Source organism: Struthio camelus, chromosome 2 (assembly GCF_040807025.1).
Source record: "Struthio camelus isolate bStrCam1 chromosome 2, bStrCam1.hap1, whole genome shotgun sequence".
In the NCBI taxonomy this organism is placed as follows: Eukaryota; Metazoa; Chordata; class Aves; order Struthioniformes; family Struthionidae; genus Struthio; species Struthio camelus.
In genome coordinates this window covers 145,669,890-145,692,241 of record NC_090943.1, presented here as the reverse complement: position 1 = coordinate 145,692,241, position 22,352 = coordinate 145,669,890, and the positions used below count along the sequence as shown (strand labels likewise).

At 44.1% G+C, this 22,352-nt stretch overlaps 1 protein-coding gene across 2 annotated transcripts in view; it reads right to left on the bottom strand.

Moving 5' to 3' along the window:
• The window catches only part of NCALD (neurocalcin delta), a 247,899-nt gene that overhangs the window by 197,031 nt on the left and 28,516 nt on the right, over positions 1 to 22,352 (bottom strand). The window contains exons 1-2 of one of the 2 annotated variants that reach the window (XM_068932897.1): positions 3,999 to 4,089; positions 3,817 to 3,879 (exon numbers count right to left, since the gene is read on the bottom strand). The gene's annotated coding sequence lies outside the window, so the exon portion shown is untranslated. Of the gene's footprint in view, positions 1 to 3,816; positions 3,880 to 3,998; positions 4,090 to 22,352 lie in introns of those variants that run through there. The other variant, XM_068932899.1, reaches the window with a different exon arrangement.

Sequence of the window (22,352 nt, the reverse complement as noted above, 5' to 3'; positions counted from 1 at the left end):
CTCACACCCAAACTGCCTTCTCTTTCACAGCCTCAGCCAGAACCTCCAGATTTGTCACGCTCAAATCAAAAAGAGCTTCCCTACTAGTTACTTTCTTCACAATCCTTGTCAAAACCCTGTCTCTTCCTGAGACTTGTAGGACAGCCTGTGTGTGGCTGTATCCCTTCCTCAGCAGATGTCTGGGTTAAATTCCCCGGTAGCCCAGCCTTATGCTTTTAATACTTTACAAAGGAGCTGAACTATCTCAATGAGTCCATCTTCCTTATTTGGTGAGTTATAGTAGACTCCTGCTATGACATGGGGTACCATTTATCAGAAGCATTAAAAACTAGCAAATTATTTTTGTCTGAAAGTCACAGTGGAATACCTATGCAGTGATGACTGGCATTGTACAGCTGAACATCTTGTGAACTTCTGTGCCATTAACACTTCCACAACACCTGGTAACCCTTAATAAGGACAAATAGCTTGTTTCACCACTAAGCAGTGAACAGTCTTGTGATACAAAGTGCAAGTTACCAAAGGAAGATTTGATGCTTGACTTGCCAGATGAGTCACGACCTAAAGCTTTTGTCTAAGAGCTCTGCATTTGCTCTAGTAAAAGCACAGCTCAGTTTTCTTTCTTAAGCCTTTTAAAAGCCAAGGGACTCCCGGAGACCAAGTTCACAGAGAATACATTCAGGAAGTGCCTTCCAGGACCCCTGGCAAACCTTAAGCCTAGTAGGGCTCCTGAAGACTCATGGATCAGACAGAAAGGAAGGTATGCAGTCACTGTTTACGTCAAGGATTCCCCCACGATATGTAAAAAGCCATCACGAAAATTGTTTCCACTTCCACATACATTTACACTCTCAATAGGAGGCACAAGTTGCACGTCTGCACATATACAAATATAAGCCTACTAAATACACACAGCAGTTACTCACAGAAAACCATGCTAAAGTAGTAGTTGGATGCTCAAGCACTCTGCAACTATGAAATGCCAGAATTGTCAGAGCAAAATTAATCCACCTTAAGCTGAAAACTGTTGTTACATGAACGAAATGTAAACACAGAGCTGGAGGCAGCAGGTCTCATATGTGGTGCAGGCAGAGTTACGCCGTACTTTGCACCCAGCGAAGCAGGTGTGGGTCAGTTCAAAGCAAAGTTACACAGTCAGATCACAAATGGCGACTGCCCATTCAATAAGATTAGCTAAGAGTGATTTTGTGTCAGCATGAGCCCTGGCCATGCCCCCTGGTATCTCACCTCCCTCACGTGCCAGAGCCCACTACGGGCATTGCCCATGGATCTCCACATCCCACTCCTGAAGCACGCTGGACTTTTTCATGTGGGTCCCTGCTGGTCCTCCAGCATCTACAGTCCTATGAAAGAGCTCTGCGGGGGGCAGCTCTGACCACCTCCCGTCTGGGCAGCACCAGCAGCAGCAGGAACTCTGCCAGCTCAGGACTCTAGATCTGCTGTCATTTTTGTTTCAAGCACATGGGCAGTTTGTAGGAGCTCTTCTGCTTGCCTTTTCTCAGCTCAGGGTGACCTGCAGCATGGAGCGCACAGATCCTGATCTTGTCACATGATGAATCTTGCCAAAAATGACAGCATTATTGCTGGCTTTACATATCGGGCACGCATTCTGCATAATATCTGAGTTTGCAAGAGAAATAATCATACTGCAAACATGAGGGAAATGCCAACAGGAGGAAAACTTCAGGACAGCCAAATCAACATTCCTGGAAATCTATGCTGAGCAACAGATCCTTTATTTTTTGTGCCAGATGACAAACATGCTCCTGACTGTGGAGAATGTGGCTGCCCTGGCTATTTGGAAGCTGCAGAGCCTGGGTTCCCACCGCTCAGCTGCTAATCAGCTCAAGGTGGGGGAGCCAGCACCAGCTGCGTGATTCAAAGGTTGCATTGTCCTACGTCACCTCCAAATATTGGACATAGGAAGGACCATAAAAGCTTTTCTTGCGAATGGACTCCTCCAACCGTGCTGGCGTTGCAGGCGAGATGCATCCCTCCCTCCTCCGCCGTCTCAGCCCAACACAAAGGCCTTACTGTCCTTTTCATGGTTCTCCCTCTACGGGAGACCATCTTGGCCTCTAAGCTGCCCTCGACACTGACCACTTCAGACAGGAGCACCAAATGGACCCAGCTCCAGATGTGTGGGGCCAGGTAGGGCATCGAGTTGAACGGCAGTGCTAGTCAGCTTTCTTGGAAGAATTCCCAGGGCCTGGCTGCTTGCCCAGAAAATGACAAAAACAAAATGTCCCAGAGGCCTGATTATCTGCGCCAGTGGCAGCCTGCTCTGTGGGTTTTTCTTGGGAACTGAAGAAGCCCTGGCTGGGGCAGACCAGCCATTTCCTCAACCAAAGAGGCTTCAAACACAGAAGAGGCCAATATGCTCTGCTGAAAAGTCAGCAGGGGCTCTCCAAGGAGAAGGCACAAAACTTGCAGCCACACTACATTTAAAAGATAGCAAAACTACCTGGCTACAAGGACCTCAGTGGGTAAAGAGGTGGAGCAACGGCGCACTGGTGAAGACACCTCTGGGAAGGCTGTAGGAAGTCCAGCAGGTCCCTGATGAGGACAAGCCTGCCAGCACAGCATTTACCCCAGACAAGTTTCCTGAACAAACTGGAGCCAGCGCTGCCCATTGCATAATTTGAATATTCTTATAGTTTCGACAGGGAGCTAGGATCCTTTCAGTAGGCTTCAGGATGACACTGAGTGATTGTTCCTGATGCCTCTGGAAAGAGCCTCCAGGAGCTGCATGCTGAGCAGGAGGCTGCCAGTACAGAAGCACTGGCCGCAGAAGTGTGTCTCAACTCTCTGGAGTGGCCCCGTTCATCCAAGCAGTCCTGTGCTCAGGGACACGGCACCGCAGCCAGCCCTGGGCACCAAGTGCGCAGAGAGGGTTGCTCAGGCCCTGCACTGCTGGGCTGACATCTGCTCACTGCAGACGGAGACTGCAGAGGACACGGCTGCAAATCCCTATTGTGTCTCAGTGGGGTCAGCATCAGACCCATTTTCAAAGCCCTACAATTGGCCAAAGTTAGTCAGATAGGAAAATGGACCATCACTGTTTCAAATTCCATATATTTTTTCCAAAGTCATCAAAGAATCACAATTAAATGGCCTTCAGAATTGAATCCTGGCCAAACAAAATCCCTAGTCCATGTTTAGAAACAATGCATCACTTTTTTTGATGAAGCAATAAAATGGATCAACATAAAAATTTATCCCAGTTTGGCAGAGCTACAAGACATGGAGAAAAGAGTCTAAGAAAAGAATAGATAATAGATAACCTCAGTACCTGGGATCCAAACACTGGGAAAATAGCTCCTGCGTTACACAAACTGTGACACTCAGTCTTTTGAAATATTCACTTTTGAATGTCACAATGAAATGTCAAAGGAGTAAATTAAATGCTGTTGGCCAGATGTTTCCATTTTATTTATACTTCTAATAATTACCTGGCAACAGTTAATGCAGTGGCTTGAAGATGGGTAGCACAATATAAACTCTAGGTATTGGTACAGTTAATGTTAAGTTCGATAAATCAAACTCCTTCTAGCTTCTGCACAGAGTGTACATAGCTACTTTGCAGCTGCGAAGCCAGCGTTTTTACATGGAAAATTAACCTTCATCTTTACATCCTAATTTATAAGGGGATCTTGCAAAACTGCAGTTATAAGGAGTACATGAATATGTATACTTTTAGTCACATTAGGTCATCAGATTTCACTTAAAAATCCACTAGAACTTTTATTTTTCATCAGTTTTCCCATCTGTTTATTAATGTGACTGATTTCTTACCTTATTGTTTTTTATGCCTCTGTTCTTCTCGCTGGAAATACAGTTCTGATTCTGTGGCTCATTCTAGAAGCAACAAGAAAACGTGATCGTTCTCAAAGGTCTAAGTATAGCGGTCTGCAACTCCCATTAATCAATCGAGTTTGAACCTTTAAATTTGAATGCAAAAGGCAAAACTTTCCTACCGGCACCCCTCATTTCTCCTCTTCAGGCAAATACGTCTTGGTGTGTTAACTTACAGTCTCTTTCTACAAGCTCCTTTGTGCTAACCAAAGCGTTATTTTTTTTTTCTAAGTCTGTTTAAGCAATGGGTTGCAGACACAAGAATTGTGTCTGCATATTTATTATGGCAAAGGGAAGTTGTATACTCAGGGGCATTCCTTTTGTTGCTGGCAACATAATAACATTTGCTTAATTGTTTTTTATTAATGTTAATATACCCAGAGGCTGAGACTCTGCCTGCACATTTTTGCAAATTGAATTAAAGGAAAAATGAATCAGAGTTAAAAGACAGCTGATTAATTTTATTCACTTGCTTCAGGGGTTTTCAGCCAAATGGTCTCCACATCTATTTTTCTTCAGAGAACAGACTTTACAGCCACAGGGCTAAGAGAAACTTGTCAGTAAGCCATTTTCATTGCCGTGTGTCAAGAAGGAGAGCTATTTAAAGCAATAACAGGAATGGACATTAGGGAAGGTACTCACCCCCTGCTCTGTACGAATGGCCAGGTTATACAGACATGGTTTCTTGTGCCTGCTAGATCACAACATTTTTAATGAAGCTTTCAGAATACCCCCTGGAGCCTGCTGTGCAAGCCAGGCAAGGACATAGGCACAGCACAAACCTGCTAAAAAGGGAAAGTTCGATTCACAGACAATACGCTCTATTGCAGGTCTATCTCAATGCATACTATAATTTAAAGGCCATTATTGCACTGTTTAATAGGCTTTCAGCTAGTCAGAGTAGAAATCAGTTCTTCAAACAGATTTCTGATTTGGAAGTAAGCATACTTCATTAGGGAAGTCTCTGCTGGATGTATGTTTATACAAAGCCTGGGCTGAAACATCAGTATGAATGCAGAGTCATTCTATATTGGGATATAGGAAGTTCTGTCTATTTACCAGTTTTTCAGAAAGGTCTGGTCTGAAGAGAAACTATATACAAATGTGGCAGGAGTTTCTGGCAATTCTACTTTGAATGATTTCCTCATCACTGTTTATTCGAAACTGAAAGCTGGAAGAAAAGCAAGGCAAAAAGCTCAGAGAAAGAAGATTTTTTTAGGACTGTAGAAGTGGATGGTTAGAGCCCCTCAGCGTAGGCAAAAGACACTGCAGAGGTCTCCAAGTATGAATGGGAAGGCATGGTCAGGATCTGAACTTTTTTCCATCTCTTTTGTCAGTGAGAGCATTTAGAGGGGAAAAAACCTAATCCATAAAACCAAGGACTTCCACGGTGCCAGGCCCCGGAGAAGGCTACCAGGTGGCACTGCCCACCTCTGCTCGCATGACCAGAGGTGGGCCAGCGCTCACATTTAGTGCTGCTCCAGTCAACTTTTGGTGGCCTCCTTGGTTCATCCTAGGGTCTTTAAACGGCCCCTCTCCCTCTTCCCAGGTATGTCAGCAGCTGATGATATATGGGTAAAGAAGAATGAACCAGGAGGAAAAAATGTTGAATTTCTGAGAGTAGACAAACCGCCTATTACGCTCTCCAAATACCTTGTGAGCCTTTAAGCCTTTTTGCAGGCTTGTTCATGTCCTGTGTCCCAAATAAACCATACGTACGTGCTCCAGGGCCTCACAGGTTGCACGCGCCAGGTAAATCCTGCAGCACGCCACAGCCCGCGAGACCCCTTCGCGTGCCACAGGCATAATGAGACCAGCCATCCACTAAATCAGCAGCTAGCTCCAGGCACAGTGAAAGGAGTGAAATTCCTGGCAGGGCTCCATCCAACACCTGCAGAAATCTAACAGTGATGAAAATCTAAGCCAATTGATGAGGCTGAGTTTGCAATGGCCGGTGAGAGGCTGGGTGGAGCCCCTCTCCCACTGCCCCCACGGGGAGCGAGGCAGCTCAGGGTGGCGAGATCCCCCCTTGCAGCCTCCTTTGTGCATCACCAACACAATGTCCTGCTGCAATTCTGCACACAGCCAAGAAGGGCACGGAGTCTCCAAAGCCCCATGTGATGTCTCCTGCCTCTAGCAGGAGGTGGATTCTCACACTGCCCTTTTCCTCCATGGAGGCACCTGAAGCCTTTCTGCTACTAGCTCTCATATTTTCATTAAACCTGGGGAAATTTAGTATCTTTGAGATGATTACTTCCACAAAAATTTTGTTTGAAATGTGTCAACAATTTTGAAAGTGACTGTGGATATGGTAAACACACCAATCATCTCAAGTACACCCCAAATGGTTTATGTAAAGGAGCAAACTCAGGGAAAAATGAACAGGGAAGATACTTCCACACTACATCTATACTAGTAAATTAAATGTGCCTAGGGTATTCTCTGGCACTGAAGTCAGCTGGCACAGAACAGCTTTTACTGATGCATCAAAACTTTTAAACCTGCTTGGCCTCCAAAACAAGGTGGTCACAGACAGATGTTTTTTGGGACAGGTCCCAGTCCATTGCTGACTCCTGGACCGTGTATGGAAATTCCCTGGGCTGGGCCATGGCTACAGATAGGCCAGGACTGTGCTAGCAATGAACGGTACAGGCAAGGGACACCTGCCTGGACCACTTGCAGCCTCAAAGTACAAGAACTTTCAAGTAGTTGAAAGTCAGCAAATCCAGACATCTTCAAAAAAGGGGGGGAAATGTTAATTTGTGACTCTTACTTCTATTTTTTGTTTCTGGGTTCATTTAGATAATACAGAAAAGCTTTTCTTTACAATCTTTAGGGAAAAAATTTACTCTCTTTTTTCATAAAAGCAGAGAGCCTCATGTATTCCCAGGATTAAAGAAGGCAGGGTTTTAAGAAGGAAAAAAATATCTGATATTGAGAGATTTATGATGAAACTGCAAATTCGTTCCATTGTTTTTAACCTGAGGGGTAGTGTAACAGCGATGTGGGAAGCAGCATTGCACCCGTAAGCAAGCAGCTAGGTAGTCATGTGGGAAAAGACCCTTTTTCAAGCATATACCTAACAGCCAGAGTGAAGTGAAGAATGTTATGAGAAAGTTTGCTCCGAATTTCCTGACACCTGAGAGATTTAAATGATAGCTGCAGCTTTCCATCATGCAACCTCTTATAAAACTAAGTTTTATTGCTAAATCAAAAAAAAAAAAAGATGATTAGAGTTCACCATTGACTCCCATGTATCTCAAAAACTCAGCCTTGAAGTAGAAAGAAGTATGAAAAGATTCAGAACAAAAGATTCATTTGAAAGTGTAGCAAGAAAGCAAACATAAAGGTTCAGCACAGACACCTCAAATCAACCGCACTTTAAAGGAACAATGCGCCATGCCCTGGGGGCCCCCTCCCCAGGTGTCCCCCACTCTGCCCAGGCCCCAGACCCCATTTCAGCCCAGCCTGGGGCCGTCAGTCCCTGCCTCACAATGCCAGCGGTGGGACGTGTCCCAGCGGCAAGGCCTGGCCTTGCTACCGCCGGGACCTCCCCCTACCAGCCCTGGGGGCTACCAGCCCTGGGGAGCCGCCAGCCCGCACAGTGCCCTGACACCGTGTTTTATTTTAATACAGGAAAGTTTGGCTATTTCAAGAAATTTCAGCAGTCTCCATTAGTTCTTCAACATGAGAAACAATGTGTCAGACTGGAAAAGGATTATCAGATTGCGATCCTATTAAAATACTGCATTTTGTAGAGAAGTATAGCTAAGCTTACTGTCTGTCCAGTAAACGCAGTCTGTGAAGGAGTGCTACATGCACTGAATAATATGATTACAGAAATACTAATTACAATACTAAAACATAATGAAAACGAAGCAAAGGCATGCAGAAGATCAGAAGAAAACATTTCAGTGTTTGTAGCAAATTATGTGTTTTCTGTTCAAGTTTTTTCTAGGAGAAGAGAAACTCCATCATAAGGTGGCCTTTGGCCAGAGAAGTCTCAAACTTTTATTATGGTAAAAGCAAAAAGGATATGATGTCATCCAAATTGCAGCCAAGGGCACTTTATTTTGAGCCTTCTCAATCTTTGCCTTGTATCCTTTGCAGTCGTATCTCTATTGCAAAGACTAAGTTCAGCTTCATGTTGCTAAATGAGAATAATCTCTGTCAGCATAACCAGGGTCAGGGTTATTTAACAAAATGTTGTATTTGCAGATGTACTCCAGCATTTCATCAGCGCTTTGTTTTCTCTTCAATTTCAATGCAAACAAAACAAAATGCAGGAATGACATGCTCTGAAAGAAAGAAAAATGCAGCAGTCACCTAAGTGGGAGTTCCTTGCAGGATGCAAACCCTTTGGAGCTTGCCCTAGCCCGATGGAGGAGCAACGCTGCTCCTCCCCTCTGCCTCTCTGCCTTCTGCACACGGTAGCATAAAGGCCTCTTAGGGGTAAGCCTGTACATACAGGACATGCGGGGCTCTGAACGCTCACAGAAACGTGTGGGATTTCTGGGCGACTGGTGCATCCATGTGCTTCTCCCAGGGAAGCACAAATCATTTCAAATATTCTTCCATCCTCCAAGCAGGGGGAGGCAGGGATGGGAGGAGCGAAGAGCTCTCCAGTGGTCTTCCCCTCCTAGCAGTTTACTTTATCCCCAGTGTCACTTATGCAGTGATTTTCCCCCATAATAGATAATATAGGATACAGAGAGACGCGTGAAGATAAAAATCCCATTTTCGAAGCTAGAGCAGAGGCCGTCACTTTTCAGAGAGCTCTCTGCAGTGTGAAGGAGGCGGCTCCGGGCAAGCCAGGCTCTCTGCTGCCCGTGGCCCACGCTCAGCCAGGCTGGCAGCAGATACGTCTCCTTTTTATTTCAGTGAGAGCTGCTCTCCCTAGTGTTCAGGCTGAGCTTGGTCTGTAGTGCCTGAAGCCCCACAGGGGCAAACCACCAGCCTGAGACATTTCCCAGGCCCAGCTGGAGACTGCCAAGGTCCATGCTCACAGGCAGCACCTTGCTTCTGAACTCAGAGTATCAGAAAGAGAGAAATAGCTGTCATTTTAAAACAGAAGATATAAACTTTCTGCAAGTCCCATTTGCTTGTTTAAATTATTTCCAGCTGAAGATGCAGTCCCTCTGACAGCTTCTGAGTGATAGGAAGTTCACGCTGCGAGGCCTCTTCAAACAGACACTTTAAAGCTAAGACAGATTTGATATCTCCTAGGAATTGCCTTAGGCATTCTCTTTACGAAGGGAAAAATGTGTCATGACAGAGCTACTGTGCACACTTACAACACTAATATTGCTCAAAGAAAGCGCAAAGCATATGCATACATACAAGCCATCTGAACTATCTGCCACACACTGCCGTACTCTTCATGGAACCACACCAAAGCAGCCAGTCGCGGTTTTCGTAAGGGACTCCCATATGTTAAGGATGTTGCTTACTGCAAAGGCTGACAAAATCAAAACAACCAGCTAAATAACTACCTCCCTAAATTTACCAGTTAATTGAGATCTTGAGAGTGGGTCTTCCAGTTTGACAAGACCACGCTGTGTTCAGTTGTGTGCTGTGGAGCTCTGATACATAAATACCTTGCTCACCAGCACCTTCAGTCAAGCAAGTTGTTGCATAGTCAGAAGAAGCACTGTCACTAACAAGAATGAAAAAAAAAGGAATATAAAAGTTTCCTTCAGCTAACAAATCAAAGTGTACAAGTGATCTGGGAGATTATATATACCGTAACCTTCACCCACATGCCACGTTGATAATCCACTGTGACATGTGAGCTCATAAATTCTCAGTGTTCAATCTGCTCTGTAGAGCACCTCACCCACTTTTGATATTGTAAGACAATAATATTCTGAAAACATATGTAACAGTTCTTTTTAAGATAATTCTCAAAAATTAGATTTTATATCAACAAGTCCTAGGCTCTAGTAAAATACCACTACCCTGAGTAACTTCCTAAATACATATTTTCACAGGTCAAAAGGACAGGATTATGTCAATTACTAAAGTAAAATGTGACTATAATTACAACAAAACCCATTTAAATTTTCAAAATTTTGCAAGCTTAACAAAGCTTAGTAATGTGTTATGAATAATCCATTGATTTTACTGATTGCAGCATATTTTTGGTGGTTTTCATCTACAAACTGTTAAGAGTTGTTACAACTTCACAGGGAGCCTCAGAGATCAGGAACTTTTCTCACTTTCTTGCTGAATGTCAGTGATACTCTGCTTCACGTTTGTCAGTGATAAACATCTCTTCAGAACAGACATGCTGCACTATCAGCTCCCACACTGACCCATTCTGGCTACTAGAGGAAAATCCTGCTCACTCTGAAATACTCTTGACCTCATACAAGAGCAATAGGCAATATAAGACTAGGCTAGTTCTTCTGCTTAAGCTTCACCACTCTCTTGCAAACAAGATGCTATGTCATCTGCTTCCCTATTAACAGTAGACTAGTGCTATGGTAAAGTAAAGAATTAATTTACCTAGTACAATCCAAAGACTGACAAAACAATTACTAGCGTTAGAGACATTTGTACTTAAATAGCTGGCTTCACATACAGCTAGCTATAAAATAGTTCAGCTCCAAGATCTCCTCCATGTTTTCTTCAACTAAAAAGGTACTGAAACAGCTACACAGTTCTCACAGTTGGTATCTTTAGGCGAGACAGTCATCTTAGGTATGCCTTAGAAGGATCATGATTTCAGGACACATCTTGACATACCAGTTTTCTCCCTGGGGTTGTGGCCAGGTTCAAGCCTTCCCCATTCCCCCAAGAACTTCCTGTGATGCAAAAGCTCAACAGGCAATCAGACCAATCTAGTTTAAATACTCCTTTCCAATGTTATTGACAGCTTCCAGTTATCTTCGTATATTACTCTCTCTTGGGCATGCCTAGTGGAACCACTGCCTGGTTAGATAGTAAAGGAAAATTTCTAATAATTGGTCCAATACTTCATTATAAAAAATTGTTCACCTGTTGCGAGGAAACACTTTCTACCCCATGGCACGGTGGGGTTCAAAACTGAGTGCATGCTTGTTTAGGCTCTGTTATATCTCAGGCAACCACAAACACTAGCACTCACACAGTTCACACACAAACATGCCGAAGAATGATGCAAATGGTTTGATACCAATGAGAGACAGACCCGGGGTAGGATGATAATCAAAGAGCACTGAGTGGGTAGCAGAGAGCAGAGACACAGCCTCTACCTATTAGCTACTGAAAGCTACCGAGGGCTTTCAAGGTGAATCTCGTCGTCTCTGGTTCTCATGTAAGCAGACACAAAGAAAGGTACTTACTCAAAATCATATAGCAAGTCTAGAGTACAGCTAGGAACAGAGTACAGACCTTCCAGCCGTGCTTTATCTACGCTACCAGCCTGTTTCATGTCATGGCACAGCAAAAAGCTTACTCTTCTCTGCACTTACTGGCCTTGGTGGTCAAAAAGAGAACAACACATCAATGGTGCCAAGATAAAGCTGCATTATACATCTATCAGTCATAAAGCTCAATCCTGGGAGAGGTTGAGTATCTGTAATTTGCATTATATTCAAATTGAGCTATGGAAGTTCAGCATTTCCCTATAAGGATATAACACACCACAAAGTAAATACTTAAATAGACAAATCCAGTGAGTTGGCTGGTGTCCCACTTACCTCTAGCTGATGTTCTGAACATATTGTCCTGTTCTAACAGCGTAACATTAATCTGCTGCAGAATACTCCATGTGAAAGTGAGAATTAGGGCCTTTAATCAAATGTGATTGCTTTTTCCTCACATTGGCTGAAAATTAACTCTGATTCCATTATCAGGGCAGCAACCTCAAACAGAAAAACATTCTCAATCTTTTTTTCTGGTTTGTTTACATATAGGGTATTCTCCATGAGCTGTGCTTAAGCAAAAATACTCTGGGCTCCCTGAAGTAACTGTTGTATAAAAAATCAATCTTCTTGAACAGGTTCTTAAAGATAAATATAAAAGCATAGACGGAGATGACTAACACCACAGCTTTGTGACATGAGTCCCTTCACCCCAGCAGAGCTCTCGCTGCTGCCAAGAGTCATTGTTAATTATTTCATTAATGGTCACAGGATGAAAGACAAGAAAGGAGAGAGCTATCATTTTGATGCCAGAAATAGTCAGTGTTTGTGAAAGATAACCACAGGGTATCAGCAGATGCTTGGAGTTGACAGTCTGGAACAAAGACATAGATATGGAGAACATCTGAATCGTAGGAAGGGTAAGGTTTTCCACCATACCTCCAGATCTGCCCCACGGTATTTGTCAGTAGAGGCTTGGCCTGTCCCTGCAGCAGGTACTTGGCTCAGCAGGGAGCACCTAAAGTGGGGGCCGTGTTCTCAGATCTGTTATTACATCGTAGAATAGTGAAACCCTGATCTGTGATGAGTCCTGAGGCCCATAAGAACAAACCACTCCTGCTACACATGCACACCATCACGAAAGCATAGACGTTGATGGCATATCATAATTTATGGAGACAAAGTCATAAGCAAGCTGCTTTTCATACCAAGGGTTTCATCAAGCCTCTGATATCATGAACCTTTGAAAGCAGCATCCTGAGCACAGTGAATTTGAGAAAGTATTGCTGCTACTCTTCACAGCTTGAGTCACCTCTGTATATATCACTGTATGGTACAGATGTGTCACCAAGTACCACTTCAGCCAGAGTTAAAATCTGGTCCAAGAAAGAGAAGGAGGTTATTTCTGACTACACATTAAATTTCTGCAGTTAGAAGCTTATGAGACAGTTTAGAGGTCCTTGGCTCCAAGAAGAGCTGCAGATTTAATGTATACAAACCCCGTACTGATTGCAGTTCTCTGATTCATAAGAGCTTCTGTCAGTCACTACAGAATAAAAAGCCCCCAGACTACCATTTTCACAAGTCTGTATTGATTTAATGGGAGAAATAAATGGTTTTGGTAGGTGCCTTAGGAAGCAGAGCTGAGTGATGGAGTGACACCCCTGTGGCTTACTGAGAAAGTCACCTAAAGGAGATGTGCAATAAGCTATCAAGTGTGTTGCCGTTCGCTCCTTCCCATCATCTTCCCGTTCTGAGCAAGTGCTGCGCAGGAGAGAGCATCCCCAACGTTCATAATCTAAATCTGATTGTTCAGCCCACGCATCAAATTGATTCTGTTAAAGAGCCCGTGAAGGGGACAGCCGCCAGGCAGACTTCCTGCTGGGATGTAAAGGGACTTCAGCTCTAGCCATTTTTGTCTCTGTGACACAGGCTAAGCGGAGAGGCGGCACGTCGCCTCTGCGAGCAGAGATGCGCTCTCTACCCTCACTCTGAGTGAGCGACCTGCACAGTCAGGCAAGATGCGCTGATCCTTCCAAAGACGTTTTTCACATTTCCTCACAGCCGGACAACAGAATGAACTAGTTACCACCTGCAGAGCGCTCTGCTGTTTGAAAATAACACATTCCTAGTTACACACACACTCTACAATTTGAGTTCCTGGACCGTATTCTTCTCATGCTTGAACCGTGTATTCAAACTGGTGAGGGTCCTTTTTTAATTTCATTTCTGAGGCTTAAGTGAGGAACTGTGATTTGAGTCTTTTCCTATGTTATGATGTCCATTAATAATACTTTTCCTCTGAGCCTCTCTACCCCATGACCACATACACAAGCTTTGCAAAAGCCTACAAACAGGAGAATTTCTTTATCCTTTGCCATGGGGGCACACCAGCCAAAGAGCAAAAAGGAGCTCTTCCCTGCATTTCCTCTTTTGCACTATAATCCTTTGAAAAACATCCAGAAAATATCATTTTCCTTTTTTCCTTTTTGTTCAGCAATGCTAAAACTCTAACCACCGTAAAAATAGAGCGGTTACTGTATGTGTGGGGCAGTGAGGCACTATGACAGCAGAAAGGCAGAAAACAGTCTTTTGGGCCCTTTAAACGGAAGCCCCAATCCACGCTAGTACTGAAGGTCAAACTGTTTTGCAAGTCACTTGGCAGCTACTGCCGCTCAAAATACTCCATAAAGGAAGATGTTAATTAACTTTTCAAAAAAGATACTACTACCTTGCAGGCCCTGCTTGGTCCATTGTCAGCTAAGGACTGCTCCCTCCCTGGCACTGCTGGGGCCCCCGATGACTGCAGAAAGGGAAGCAAGCTGCCTGCAAATCGCACGGGAGGAAAGCCGAGGAGTGGTGCTCCTGCGTTTCCCCTCGGCCAGCGCAGATCTGGCTCCGTTGCTCCACAGCAGCGCTCGTGCAGCACTGGAAGACGTCAGGGCCGAGATCACGCAAGCAGGTGCCACTCAAGCCACTGGTCCTGTGAAGGGACAAAGGCGGGAGGGAGCAGGAGGTAGGAGAAGGAAGAGATGGATGGGTCGGGAGGAGCAGGAGGCATTAATTTTCCCTGAGGGCATGATTTTTCCCTTCTGCGGAATATATCTGCTTTATAAACAAGGAAGCAGAAGTGCAATGGGAGGAAAGACCTTAGAGACCGCAGCGCTGGGTGAAGTTAAGTTGTCTAGAGAAAGGGAAAGGAGGAAAGCTGGGGGGAGGGAAGGTGTAGCTGGGGAGCAGAAGAAGAGGAGGCTCTTTTGGTGCGAGGACAGAGGGATCTGCGGAGCCAGAAACTGCCTGTCCCACAGCCCCGCCGGCTCCCACCGCCCCAGGGCCTCCGCTACCCTGGGGGAAGTACACGTGCGCACTGCCAGACCGCAGATGCAGGAGATGGATTTTGTTGGTTTATTTAGCTTGGTGAGGACTGGTCCTCTGGAATTTTTTTTTTTTTTCCTGAAAAAATATTCCTCCAGCACAGAAAAACAAAGACGTCGTCAGAGTTTCTGGAGCAGCAAGTGAGCAGCTGCAGTTTGGTGTTCGCTCTGCTTTTTGCATTCCTTCCTACAGCTGTTAATACTACACTGCTTTGACATTATTCATGCACTGGCAGGTACAGAGGCTGAACATGGAAATATAGAAGCTTGGAAAGAAAAATAATTTTTCCAAGGCTGCTTCAGAAAGATATTTTTTATCATCTTCATACAGAAACTCTCTCATGATTGGAAAGAAATAAATAATCATACTTAAAGAAACAGTAAGCTACAGTTCACAGACCAGTACACAGATACTTAGATAATTTGAAACATAACTTAGTTTAAAGTCCAGCTAATATTCAGGCTAAGAAAAACCAGCTGAATACAAAAGTTATAGGTGGCTGGATACAATTACTACCTATAGGCAGCCATTGATATTTTTAGTAGTAACTAATGAAAGTCTACCCTTGGTGATATCACACAGAGCGCGATCTTCTTACCTAGCCTTACAGGCAAAAGGCCTGCAGTTGTCAGGATCCTGCCAAGACAATTTGCCTGATGCAGAGTGGATGTTACACCCTGCGTGCACGAACACACATACACACAGAACAGGTCATTGGAAACCCAGGCTTATCAGCAATTAGGAACAGGAGAGAGTCCTCTTTAAATACATATATAGATATACTTTTTCAGGGACTCCAGTTTTAATGCATCTCCATGACCTTTTTTATCACACTGACACACACATCCTCCTGTTGCTCCATCTAGTCCATTAGCCTTTCTCCAGCAACAGGTCAGCACGAGACATGATCTCTCAAAAGGACGCTTACAGGGTACCCTGCCGAAGAGGCACTTCCAGCTCTGCAGCACTTGGTACTCGGATCAGATACAGAAACGCAAGAGCTTAGAGTTACTTGCACACAGACACATTCATGTTCATGTGTCAAAACAGTCCATTATTTGCTATGATTTCATGACAGCTATTCAAGGAAATAATCCAAGCTTCATTTAGGAATTTAGGAAGAAAGCTAGAGAGAAATGGGATAAACTGGGACTTTGTTCCTCCTTCCTGCTTCTTTTCCCTCGTGCTCTACACTCTGCACTTTGTTGGTGCTGTAAATATAATCCTATATAAAGCCACTAGAGACAGTTTCATCAAGGCTAGACATGTACAGCCAGATTGGGACCTGTGTGTCTCATCCTTTTTTGGCTATAGGATGCATTGTCACATTATTTTTCATGAAGACTGGAAGCAGTTTGCCTCTCGCTGTCATCCATCCCTCCATGCACCCCTACTATGCCCTGCTTGCACAGCTTGCGTTTGAAAGTCCCTTTTTTTTTCCCCCTCAGAGAAACGTCTCCAACCTTTTAAATCATTTTCACCATCTACATTGCAAACACCTGAAAATTCCTGGTATGTTTTTTTTTAGGATTATGAAAACCGAGTGTAATACTACAGATAAAGGTTATCTCATGAATTCATATGCTGGCATGACATTGTGGAGTCTTTTCTCACTCTTTGGCCCAGCATCTTGCTTACTTTCTTAACCGTGTTTTCTCTTTAGGAGCTGGATCAGACCCAGTCACGTAAGCGCAGATATTTCCAAACTACAGAAGAGACTTGATAACTCTTACTGATACGCAGTTCTAGGCATGTGCCTGCCCACCTGCTGGTTAGCAGCTTCAAGGGCAGCAGTATTTTGCCTACCCAAAGCCCAAGCTGCCGCACCGTTGCCTGCCCCTTCATGATCATTAATGGCGAGATGGAGTACAGACAAGAAGCCATAATAAACCTGTTGGCATAATCAGTCTATCAGATCCTCCTTCCTCCCAGATGAAGCAGTATGTACCTGAATGCATGTACCTCTTCCTTTCTGAAAAGCAGCATGGCCAGCCAGCCCTTCCAAAACCTCAGTGCAAAAATGGTGAACTCAGCTACAAAAATATTTGATAGCTGATTTCTGCTGCTTTCAAAACTCAAATCACATTTGTAGTGCAGCCTCTTCCACTGTCTCCTGCAGCTGCCACTATTTAAGAAAAAAGGGTGAGGAAACAGTCCTTGTATGGTGTTTATAGCTCCCTGCAGAGTTTTTAGGGTGCCAAGGTGCTACAGTGGTAGGCATCTCAGAAATAAAACACCGAATTATTATTTCAGAACAAGAAATTATAGAAGACTCTTAAACCAATTGCCGAATGTGCAGCATGAGAAAAGCTGCCAATTTCTACTGCTACTAGCAGCTATTTTCAGCACTGCTGTTCACGTGCACTCCGGAGAGAGAAGTTACATTTTGAAAAACACACTAAACATCAAGCTAAGAACGCTAAAATGAAATTACTTTCAAAGTCAATTTTTTTAAGCCTATCTATGCTAGCAAAGGCTTTTGAACAATAGAGAAGATATGCGACAAGTGCTTTATAATCCTACTTTATAACCACTCAGAAGGTATAATACATTTTTCTTCTCTCCTGTTAAAATGTCCCTAATTAACTGAAAATCAAAATAACCTTCAAATACTTTCTTTTTGGTTTTGTCAAAGTTTAGAAAACTAGATGTAACAATCACATGCAGATCTTTGCAGATATGGACAAGTTTGCTGCAAGCCATCAAAATCAGTAAACCTTTCTCTTTAACATCATCAATAAATTGCTGTTTTCATGGGACTTGCAGATATTTTTTGTGATGTAAAATGCATTAAAAGTCCAGTAATCACCAACGGCCTGAGCCTGCAGCAGAGTACTCAGTGCGATGTAAGGGCAGAGACCAACAGGAGGAACACTTAGTGGCCTATTTGCATATTGCAGAAATGAATCCATTTGTATTAGTGTTTAGCAACCTCCCTGGCTTCCTGGAACAACTTCTGGGAAGGGTTTTTCCTACCTGGACAGAAATATCAGCTCTGTAGAAATCCTCAACTTCCTTGAAACACCATTCAGCTGTCAAGGTAAAATTTGAAATTTGTCTACATTTAAATTAGGCCAGACAGGATCTACAGCATCAGGAGTACTGAAATGTCAGATTTCACAAATGAATAAGCTTGAGGGCTTTTTCATTATGAACTCACTGGAAGAACTGATTGCATTTTTATGAAATTTTTCAGTAAAACTGTAAATATTTCTAACATTATTGAGTAATCATAATAAAGTGAGGAATGCCTTGAAATTGTGTTGAAATCATGGCAGTTTAGATTTCTCAGCCTAACTCAGGATCACCATTTACTGTAGCGTGGAAACGCAAGGTAATTTTCATAAAAAGCAACTGGAGGAATACCAAAGACAATTGCTCTGATACTGAGTATAAAAGGTTCAGTCAAAGATTTAATGAAAAAACAGTGGGAACAGGTAACATCTCATATTCAAATTTATTGCTATTTGTTCAGAACCAAATAGATCTAAAAATCAGTATTGAGTGGCAGATAGTAATAATCAGCAAAGAATTATCTGAAAATCACCTGCATATCCTAAAACTTTAAAAAATTAGCTACATCACTGGTCAATTTGGGTTAGCCACACGCTGTTAGAAACTAGGTTGAAATACTAGTGAAGACAAGGTGCCCTGGATGTGATTTAGGTTAAAAGATATCAGTTTCCTTATTTTCACCATTGCCAGTCAAGGCTACGTCTCCACCTTCACTGCAGTGTAGGTATGAGAATCCCCATTTCAGCAGCACACCAAATTGAAAAGCACATTGAAATCTTCCAGGGGATTCTGCTTGTAGATTTGCCCATGAGCCAATGAACATTTTTTTTAGTGATCTCTGAAGAGTTCAGAGATTCTACTGAAATTTCCACCAAGGCTTCATGTCCCACATTTCCAAAACAACAACTAAAAGAGAAAACACTACAAGGCGCTGGCACACGTTTAGGCGAAACAGCATTTCATCTTCAGCAGTCAGGATAAGGAAGAATTGCAGAGAGATGAGGTCAAGACAGATAGGCAAGAAGTCAGGGAAACCAGTGTTAGGTAGGAACAGGAGGAAAAAGCTGCCCTGTACAGTGGGCAGACCAGGTTGCAGGTGTTTTCCTCTGAGGAACGCAGATTTCCAAGGCAAATTTCATGAGCCCCTAACTGTACGTCTGTACATCTCCCGTAGAAATCTCTTGCTGCTTGACTTCCCACTCCAGAGGTAAGCTAGCATACCCTCCAGAAAAACTGCAACTTATTTGCTTTTGCTATACAAACCACATCAGAGTTATGCTTTCATTTATCTCTTTGTCTGAGGTGACACTTTTCAAGAATATCTTTATTGTAAAGATTGTGTGCTGAGGTAAGGACTTCTTTCTTTGTTTTTTCTCAAAGGGAGCATAAGCTTAAAACTAATTTGAAATGGCATTTTTAATACAATCAATACTATGGCATTTGTTTCTTTAAAGTAAATTGCTTTTTAGTACACGGGATCAAGTGCTGGAGTAAGTTTGCAAACTAGTGCCCAGTATCTCTTCAGCAAGAACTGCATAGCTCACTAGGAAACAAAGTGCTCATGGCAGTCTGAACGCCATTGTAAGCCGCCAACTTAGAGTGAATTAGAAATAAATTCCTGTCTTGGGTTGATTGTTTTATAGTTGTTTATTTAGCCTCTTCATCTTACTCTGCAGCACTAAACCTTGGCTACCATTGCAGACAAGACGTTAAAGCAGGGTATTGGTGCAGTTGATGTTAAATATCGCTCTCACAAATCCAGCAGATACAATTTTAGATGTCTTTTCTAGGGAAATTTCAGTACATTCTGGTTTAGGATGTTTTATTTTAAACTGTTAGAGGGGTAAGCGTCTATTAACCCCTGTCTTGATTTTATACTAATAGTGTTTTATCATGGAATACTTGCAGAGTAAAAAGTAGTTAGCCATTATATTTATCATTCCATGTTTAATAAATCAATATTACAATATTAAATTACAAAGGCCAGCTGTAACTAGGCAGGCAGGCCCTATCCTAAGCCCAGTTCTCCCGCACTGTGCACCCTTTTCCCCAGGTGCCTGCCCTCCATCTGCTCCAACCCAGAAAAACCCTCTTGACTCTTACCAGCACTCGCAAATTCAAACCCGCGCTAGACGGCAGCCGGTTTGGCTTATATAAACCCCAGGTCCTTGCTACTCTCAGCAGCCTCTGCGTGGATTAATTTGTGCCAGTCTCTCAGACTCCCTCCACTGCCAGCAACCAAACACTCACTCAGTCACTGAAGGCAAAGTGCATGTTAAAAGTGGAGGCCGACGACCAAATAGAAAGCCGAAGGAGCTGAAGCAGTTGCCCCACCACTGTGGACAGGATCATGCAAGTTGAATAGCCAGCTTTTGAAAGAAGTGTATTATTTCACATTAATGATAAAATGAAGTTCGAGGTACATGGTGCTCATGGTGGTGGCTGCTGAGTCTTGCCTCCTGCACTGAAGATAGCGGCTGTTATTTAGCGGGTCACACAGCCGGTAGGTCCAACAGGCCAGGTACTCGGCACCTTCCCGAGGGGCCTCCCGCCCCTCTTTCTGTCCGTGTGCTCCCTATCTGCCACCTGTACAGCCTCTTGTACTGCTAAATCACCTACTCCGTCTTTCTGCCACCCACCAAGCCTGCGCGACCCCCCCGTCCCTCCTCCCCGATAGGAGTCCCTGTTCTCCCTCTTATGGCTCTTGCAACACTTGACCTCTCTGCTCCCCACAGTCCTTCATTTTCCCCCCGCCCCAGGGCACAGCTCTGCATGGCCCTGTCCTCCCCGGTCGGCAGGCGCTGCTGGGCGTTCCCGCACCCCTCCTTCCCCGCGTCCTCCAGTCGCTTCCCCGCAGCCTCTTTTCTCCCCTCTGTCTGACTCGGGGCAATAAATCACTCGCCGTGTCAACATGTGAAGCCTCCTTGCATGAGCGAGCGGAGCGAGCAGCGCTGTTATGCTGGAAGGCACCAATGAGCGCCCTCAGCTCGTGCAGACGTCAGCGGAGACGCCTGAAGAAGGGGTGCTGCTGAACCACGGGCTGTTTGGTCTCCCCCTTTTTGACTTCCTAATATGTTGCCCTGAACATCTGCTGCAGCATGGACACTGGTGAACTGTCCACAAGCTATCACACCGCACAGCGACCAACAGAAGCTTTATTATAGCTGAGAGGAAGGTTTTTAGAAAGCCAACGACCAGTTCTTTAAAATGCTCCAGAGGAGATGCACGCTGGAATTGCTATGCAAGTGTGGAAGAGGCAGCCAGAAACAGATCACACACTGTGTGAAAAACAGAACAACAATAAAAAAAAAAGAATGAATGAAGGAAAGAGGAGAACACTGAGAATCTGTGTGAAGTGAAAGACACCAAAGCAAATAAAATGAATGTTAATTTACTAGAGGAAAGTAAAGAAGGTAAAAAAGGAAGGAATACGCAAATGGAAGAGGAGGATGACAGCACAAATTGTCAGGGAGAAACATAAAAGAGTGGGAAGATGACATAGAGACAGGGAGAAGGAAAGAATGTAGAAGAAAGTAAGGAGTGGGCAAGTGTGCAGTGCAAAGAGAAAATAAGCCACATCATAGAGTAACCAAGGACCAGAACAATATGAAAACTAATGTTCCAGCTGGGATAATCTTACAGCCAGAGTCCAGATAAGCTGTCATGTACAAAGGAAAAAAGAAAAAAATGGATAATAGAAACAACTCAGTCTTACTGCCTCGAAAGAGTTTCAGCTCATGATATGGTAGCCTCGAGAAGCATTTCCAAACAAAACTGTCTAAAGAAAAATTGTGTAGGGTGTAGGAGAGGAATAACTGACATGTACAAAACCATGGCACATGCTGCAAACAAGACAGTGCAATAAGCAGCTTATCTATATGTACATCAGCCGGTTTAACATCTGCAGATCCCAGTGAAAATGCAGACTGAGTCTGTATTGACTACCGCACTGGAAAACACACTGATTTTATTAACTTCTTTTTTTCAGTTATCCAGCAGCATCAGTCCTCCAAGGAACATAATCTTTTCCAGAGAGATGGAGAAGGAAAAGCTCCAACTGAACAGAAATTACAGTCCAGGTCGCCTGAATTTGGGGTCTGACCCAGCAGTTAATTCAGTGTTTGGCGGCTCCTCAAAACAGCTAGAGTCTAACTTCTCTTCCTCTGCATGAAAGTCCTTGACGGAAGAAGTGTTTTGTGCATACATAGACCAAAAAAAACGTTGGCACCAAATTGTAGAGTGAGCAAAACTGCCTCACAAGTTGCCAGTGAGGGTCCCGGAGCTGATGAGTAGCCTGGCCTATTTCAAGTGCAACACATAGACGGGGTTTGTTGCTAACGCCGGACACCCTGGTGCAGGCTCTGCTTGTTCACCCACATGAGAAGCCCCTCCACGCCGCCAGCGGGGCCATCCGTGGCTGCACGAGCAGCGCGGCCCCTCCAAGGCAGTGCCCCTCGGAGGCACAGCCTGCAGGTCCCGCAGGCGACTGCCTGGCCACGGCACTGCGCGCATCCCGGTACGCTGCGCGCTACAGGGGCTCTCCAAAGCTGCGTGTCTATGGCAGCGCGTGGTTCAGTCTTGCTTGATCTTTGCAGCTCACCCTTCGGATCAGAGCACACTGGGCCTCTGTAGGAGGAAACTGTAATGTCCTGGTGATGTCTACAAAGGCTGTGGGATTTGCAGTGGTGTCAGTGGGAAACAAGGCTGGAGATTGCTCAGTGGCAGATCTTTGCTACACCA